At 38.7% G+C, this 7,734-nt stretch overlaps 1 protein-coding gene across 1 annotated transcript in view; it reads right to left on the reverse strand.

Annotated features, from left to right (window-relative positions):
* SERTM1 (serine rich and transmembrane domain containing 1) overlaps window positions 1-7,100 on the reverse strand; it is an 83,663-nt gene extending 76,563 nt beyond the window's left edge. Inside the window, exon 1 of the mRNA XM_040340395.1 lies at window positions 6,972-7,100. The gene's annotated coding sequence lies outside the window, so the exon portion shown is untranslated. The remainder of the gene's footprint in view (window positions 1-6,971) is intronic.
* Window positions 7,101-7,734: the final 634 nt, after the last annotated feature.

Genomic DNA, 7,734 nt, shown 5'->3' on the forward strand with positions numbered 1-7,734 from the left:
GCCAAATTTCTTTTAAGCAATGCAGTGGCAGAAAAAAAAGCAATTTAAACCACAATAAAGGCCCTATCAACATAGAATAATAAACAATATACCCCTAAGCAAAACATGGAATACCACCACCTGAAATTTTGCATTGCAGCAAAAAAAAAAAAAATGGACAGCAGCTAAAAGTAAACACTGACCTCAAATGAACTAGAAAATAAAATAAAATAAAGTCTCGAAATTAAATTTAAATAAAAAAATAAATAAAAAAAAAGGTGTTGATTGCCTGAAGAGCTAGCAATCAGATTTTAAGAAGTTTCCTAACTGATCCCACTTTCTCCCTATGCAGTTTGCCAGCTTTCCCTCTCCAATTTCCAACAGTATCCAATTCACTGACACCATGACTGCTCTGTGCTCCTCTTTTTAGTGAGAGTCCATTTTTCCCAGACAAATCTTTACAGATCTTGAAAACACAGAATTCTCCTTGAACTCATGGTAGCAACAACCCTGAGCCTGGTCCCTATTCACTGCCAGCCTAACAACTTCCATGCAGAACACTTATTTTTCCTTTGACGCCATTAGACCAGAAATGAAGGGATGTTTCCAGCCTGATTCCAGTTGCATATTGGGAACTATGAGTGATTTAAGGGTATCACAAATGCTATTCTTCATCTGCATCAATCTACTTATCAATTTGTCTACCAGAATGAGTTCAGGATGTCATCTGCATCAATCCATTTATCTATCTGTCTAACTGAGCGAGTTCAGGGTGTCATCCACATCTATCTATTTATCTGTCTACTCAAGCAAGTTCAGAGTGTCATCTGCATCTAATTACTCTTTTATCCCCCTATCTTTCTAAATGCAGTAAACACACATTTGTATTTCAGTAGTACGGAGGGTCCAAAATCCCTCTTGCCATTTGGTAACATTGTATACTGCCCCACCTTTTAAATTGAGGAGCATATCATGTATGGATTAAAAAATCTTACCATACCATATAGGAGGAACATGCTAACCTCACCCGAACTTATACTATAGACAGATATGTCTTTTTTGTTCACAACCCCTTATTTATGCCAGTATAAAGTAGGGAAAGATAAACTATTGTTTTTCTGTAAAAATGCAACCCCTTTGATTGTGGCCCCTGACAAATGCTGACATACATGCAGATACCTACAATGTCATTTCGGCAAGAGTACAGTCCAAAAACAAGCAGTGATCACGGCATGGAGTGTTTAGCCAGAGTCATAACACAGGAACAGATCAGAGCAGAAAAACAGAAGAATACAGTACACAGACCAGGGCCATAGCCAAACTAGCAGTAATAATTTCAAGACAGAATTCCAAGGTGTGAAAGTAAACTATCAGGAACCTTAACACTGTCTTAGCACACTTCAACAGCCTTCAGCTTTCTTCAAGGGTGACTTGGCAAAATGCCTAAAAAACTGTCCAAAAATTGTATACAAGCCAGCAGATGGATCAAGCCCTAGGTTTTCATTGTGCACCATTACAACCTTCCTGCTGCTAGTGTCATAACAACCAATTAGGTAATCGTTTGATATAAAAGGGCATTGGGCTCCTGCATAGCATCCTTGTGTTCCCCTCCCCTGTCCCTCTCTGTCAGCACTTGGGTCATATTAGATAAATGAAGAAGAAAAAACTGAGGGAGAAGAGAGACATTGAAATACTAGTCAGTACCAGTGTGCAAAGGTGTGTTTGCTTTGAAAGGATAAATCACCTCTAATGTTGAATGTCCTATGTATGTAGATGTTGCTGCATTCTGTAAAGCTATTAGTTTAGTGTTTTGCACTTTTGTATGGGGTGGCTCGAGATTGTGCAGAATTTTAAAGGGTGCCATTGACTGAAAAAAGTTTGAGAAATACTGCACTACAATATGTCATCCACTTGATTGTACTTTTGCTGCATTCTGCATTTCAACCTGCAAATGGCCCCGACGCATGCCAAGGAAAATACACCTCTGAGAAATCTGCCAGGGCCATGGCTGACCGCAAGAAGGAAATCATATAGCTCCCAACTGTCCCTGATTTCGAGGCACTGTCCCTGATTTGGAGAAATGTCCCCCTGTCCCTTCCATTTGTCCCTCATTTTGGTCTGATCTATAAAGTTGTATATCAAATGCACTATTTATCCTTCAAAAAGTGTTTCCCAGAGTTAAACCTTTGATCCAAATCTTAAATGGCTGCATTTGTAAATTTGAAAAGCCAAGATAAAGAAATAGTAGTGCTAAAAAAAAGCCCTTGTGGGTTTAACTAATCTTTTTTTTTTTGGTGGTAATTCTCCCTTAGGTGGTCATGGCAGGAGGCGTGTCCTATGCCTACATACTTTTGCTAGTAGGTGTCCCTCATTCCCATCTCAAAAAGTTGGGAGGTATGAAATAGGTATAGTTTAAACAACAGATAACCATATTTATATTAAAAGGTAGTATAAAGGTAAAAACCATGAATTTAAGATACACTTAGTTTTCCATGCTTGGATAAAACAGGAAAAATTATCCTATGATTTAATTAGTGTCCTTGCAATATTTTCATCTTTTCGCAGAAATAAAATCTCTAGTGATTACAGGTGGCTATTGAAGTTCCAGGTATCTGATTAATAATGCAAAGGTCGAAAGAGGTAAGCTAGCTCCTGAGACCTATGGTGAGCTCATCCAGAGATGACATATTGCTGACCTCCTATACCCTGACAAAATAAGGCAGACTCCAAAGCAGATGTCTATGCTCCAAGTCTCGTTCTCTATGGCTTTGTGGGAAGCCCAATGAATGCTATAAAACAAATCTATTCCAACTCAAACTGCTGAGGATGCTAATTAGACTTAACAAAGCCTGACAATTAGATCAAATCTTATCTCCAAAACAAAGCACATGTATTCTGTGCCAGAGAACATTTTCTGGGGTCTAATCGAGCTGAGTATGCTAAAATAACAATTGCTGCAAAATATATGTATGGACGCATATAAGCACTGACACTTCTGCTGCCTAGCCCAGTACACTCTATTTATACGTATAGATGTTTAATATCCCACCAGGCTTTCTTCTCTAATTATAGTAATTCTCTTCTAAAGAGATTGCCATCGATACAAAAGATATGCCTTGAGTGATTTCACCAAAGGTACACAAAACAGGGAACATGGGGTGGCTATTATTCTGAACAGTGAGAACATTTAAAAACCTCTTCTCTTCTTCTTCTTAGCGGAAAGAACACGTCTATTCAGCAAAGTGTAATGAGTTTGAAACCGTTGAGATTAGCGGGAAGGAACTCAGTTCCCCAGACACTGAAACAAGATCTGATACATTGAGGCTCTCCAGTTCTTTCTTGTCATTTAGGGGTCATTCCTAAAAGGTGAGTTGACCATCAGCTGGTGATTCAGTTTTCAGATGCCTCTGAATTACACACGTGACATACTTCCCATCTCCAGACACAGTCATGGTCACAGAATCATGCATGGACGGACTTATGCAAAAATTTGAATATTCTGTCCTAAAATAAAGCTCAACCCCACTCACATATTGAAAAAACTCAGAATGAGATAATTACGTATTCTATTTATAATAAAGTATTTTTTTTTTAAGGCAGTTTGTGTAAGTCCTTGGTGTCAGGCTCCTGTAATCCTCTGTACAGTAGAACATAGACTGGTAGAGGAACCAGCATCTCTAGGAGATCAGGTGTGCTGCATTCACATGTGCAAAATAAATACAGAGAGAACAGAGGGCTGACCTGATGCTGCTCCTCCACTGTGTTCACAGACTGGGACAGAGGTGACATAGACAAAATCCCAAATGTGGTAAAGTTGTGTGCATCCCAGGACTGTGTGGACAGAAATACAAATCCTTTGGCAAGTAAACCTGATTGTATATACTGTATGTATTTCAAATGTATATTTAGCTTTTTTTTTGCTGCCGTTCAGCTTTAATAACTGTACAAGCTTACCTATAAATGATGTATACGTGCCCCTTTATTAACTTTACTTAATTACCCGAGGCTTGCTGAGAGTCAGGGGTCAAAGGTTACTTGAAGTTTGACAGCTGCTGCCTACTCAACTTTACAAACAAATGGCCACTGCCCCCACCTATAACTGGCCTTCACAGCAAGGAGCACTGAAATAGTGACGCATATCAAACAAAACCAAAGAAAATCCCCATCTCAACTTACCGACCAGTCTGCAACCAACCATATTATCCTGTCTAACAGTATGCATTAAAAACTGGGGATTCGTTTGCACAGATTTGCAAATACCTGCATAGGCTGCAGAGCCACTTCATGGAACCCTGCAGTCCTAACTCTAAATTTTAAGAGCCTCCACAGTGAGGCAGGTGAGCCTGGAGGAAGCCCACCCCTCCTTAAAGGCACATAAGCACACTGGACACCCAGCATATAGCACAATGGCTGAGAATGTATCCAGTGCATCCCCTCACTAGTATTCCAGTATTCCTAGTGTGAAAACTTAACCTCTGTTTTTAACGCATACTGTTAGACAGGATAATTTGGTTGGTTGCAGACTAGTCGGTAAGTTGAGTCAGAAATTTTCTTTGGTTTCCTTGCCTGCTTTCCGACTCCCAATTTACAATCATGGATAATAGCCTCCAACAACCGAACCAGTTCAGAGTAGTGTTAGAAATTGCCAGACTCTGTAATTTGATACTATTATGCACACTTAGAATCTGGGGGACAGTATCTGATGTCATCAGAACAGCACCTATCACAATCTCATCCCTAAAACGTCAGTCCCCTTTAGCTTCGAGCTCCACCCCATCTTTTCAGTCTGACACATATACAAATGTGTTGAAGGGATTTGACCGGTCTTTGGGTCCTGGCAGAGCCCTGTGGCACATCTGCGAACATGCAGGAGCTCAAGGCTCTGACCAGGGAAGCATTGACTGGCCTTCGGGTCCTGGCAGAGCCCTGCAGCACATCTGCGCACATGGGAGGGTAGATTTTAGGGCATGAACAGAAAAGCAGAATGTTGGAATTTCCAACGGGCTCCATCTTCACACATGCATGGGAAACCCACACATGCACAGATGTGCTGTAGGACTTTCCTGGGACCCAAGTCTGCGCATGCACAGAATCTGGGGACAAATGTCATTCTCATTTAGGTAAGGAAGATGGAAATGCTGCATTGCACCATAAAGTAAAAAAAAATATCAAAATGTGTGAGAGAAAACGGGGAGAAGGCAGGGAAAGATACGTTTTTAAGTTAAGGTCAGCTTTAAGCAGGAAAAGTCTGACATGGTCAAGATAAAGGAAGATAAATAAGAGAGCAAATATAAATCTATTGTAAGGCACACTTATACAATTTTAATAAAAGATTGCATGCAGAAACCATATAAAGTAAAATAAACAATATCCAAAAAGGGGCAAAAGGCAGGAAAAGATACGTTTTTAACTTAAGGTCTGCTTTAAGCAGGGTAAGTCAGACATAGGCAAGATAAAAGAAGATAAATAAGAGAGCAAATATAAATCTATTGTAAGGCACACCTATACAATTTTTTATAAAAGACTGCCTTCAGAAACCCTATCATGACCAGTTGTCTTCAAGGAGTAGCTCATTCTTCAAACCAAGCGTTTCTGTTGGATGATATTGCAGGGAATGAGACTCAAGAAGCACAAGAGGAATGAGACTTGATGTCAAGGGTTGGCAGAGCTGGGATTTTAGCGCTACAGTCTTAGACTAATATAAAGAGCCAAATAATTCACCCTGCCATCTATTTGACCTTTTATCCAAAACGTTTCTTGTAGGACATCTATTCTCCTCTATATTTCTCGGATGGAAGGGCTAAACTAAAAAAAACTACACTATACGCTGTAAATGGCATTATATTTTTTTCTTATAATACATCTGGTCAGTTTTCTGGACCATTAACAAATCATCTTCTACAGAATGGAAAGAAGTTGTGTAAAGTGTACATAAAATGTGGCAAACTTGACGTGTTGTCTGCATTCTGATTGTCACCAAGGAATACGCTCTCCTTTTAAAAGCTCGTAATTGATTCACAGAGTCTAACATTAAACCCATTAGGAGGATGAAGAAGATCAGACAGTAAAATCACATCAACGAGCTTCCTGGAGGCATCCATTTCAACTGACAAGTGTTTGTAAATAATTTACAAATCTATCTGGAAAGTAGAACCATGGCCAATAATACTCTTCCCCCCCCATATTTCCCCCTTAATAACCCTGAAAATATGATTAAAATCAAACCAAACTGTAAAAGATTTCATCTCCCCTCGAGAACACTTCTACAAATCCATCTACTCAAGAGGCATTCCACGCTGTCAATCCGAGTTCTGCATTTTACAGGTGCAGATGGTATATTTATCACTCAGAGGAAGTCTTGGAGGCAATGTACTGCTAGTGAAGGCATTTCCATCCCATACAAAACATGAAAAATAACTGTGATGGAATAATATTAATCATAATAATAATCATAATGAAAAAAAAAAAAAAGAAAGAATGATAATAACAATAGTTATACTGGTGATGTTATTAATATTAATTGGGCCTGGGAAAATCCCAAGAGCAAGGTTACAACTTAAAAGCGACAGCGTTCACCTAACTTTTTAGTGGCTTTTTTTATTGTTTTTAGTGGCATATGGGGCCAAAAAAAGGCACAGTAGCCCCAATGGGCAGAATGGTCCATGAATTAAAGATTCATTTTAACACTCATAATAATATGAAAATAATATAAATTTTACTTCTAAAGATTTTATATATCAGATGATATTATGTCATTTTGTTTGCATATTTGATACAATTTAAAAGTAAATATAATAGGTAAATATTAAATTCTAATACAATTTGTGCAATGTGTTAAAAAAAAAAGATATTTATATTGCGCGGTGTAGATCAAAAATAATAGGTAATAACATTGTTATAATAATACTCAGAAAATGCTATAATGTAGAAATTAGTTAATAGCCTAGAAAAATCTGAGAGGATAAGCAGATGTTTACAAAGAATGACTGTACCTGTCCTTTTCTTGTTTTCCTGCAGTTCCTCAATATGATGGTTGGAGCATGAGACAAAAGGCAGCATCGATCTGCGCTAGCTCTCTCCTGCAACTAACAGCCCAGTATGAGCAGATTCAGAGTGGAAGGGGAGAGGGTGGGTTATACTTAGCAGAACACGTGGAGCAGAAGGAGGAGGCAGATGCTGATGCAGGGGTTCAGTGAGGGACTGCTGCAGTATTTCTATCCGCTATCTGTGTGTAAAGAAGAGATACTGCTTTATAATGAACTTGCATGTGTGCTTCTGCTGCTGTCATTGTTGGATGGACTGGCAATACTCCTGCTGTGCATCTGTACAGTGACAGAGAAAAGCACAGATTGCAAGAAGTTATTGCTGTAAATAGGCTCAGAATTTGAGTGGCAAAGGAAGTGTGACCGCTGAGGATCAGTCTGTGTTGTCTTTTTTTTTTTTCCAGGGAATTTTTTTTTTTATACATACAGGTATACTCCAATCTCATATAGAAATAAATATTCCAAACCACATATCATATATACAAAAGAATAGAAAGAGTGGGAACCAAAAGGAAAGTTCTCATTCATTGGTATCTTGTGCAAAATATACAGTAAGTGCAGCGCAATTACATATTAAATACAACATAAATGAAACACTAAACAAAACACATCAGCTCAAATAGCCAATAGAGTAAATACACTGTCTGAGTCACATGTATTAGAACTCCATGGCTGTGTAAACATAAAGTGGCAGTTCATATAGTAACGTCCA

This window comes from Rana temporaria, chromosome 2, assembly GCF_905171775.1.
Source record: "Rana temporaria chromosome 2, aRanTem1.1, whole genome shotgun sequence".
NCBI classification, from domain to species: domain Eukaryota; kingdom Metazoa; phylum Chordata; class Amphibia; order Anura; family Ranidae; genus Rana; species Rana temporaria.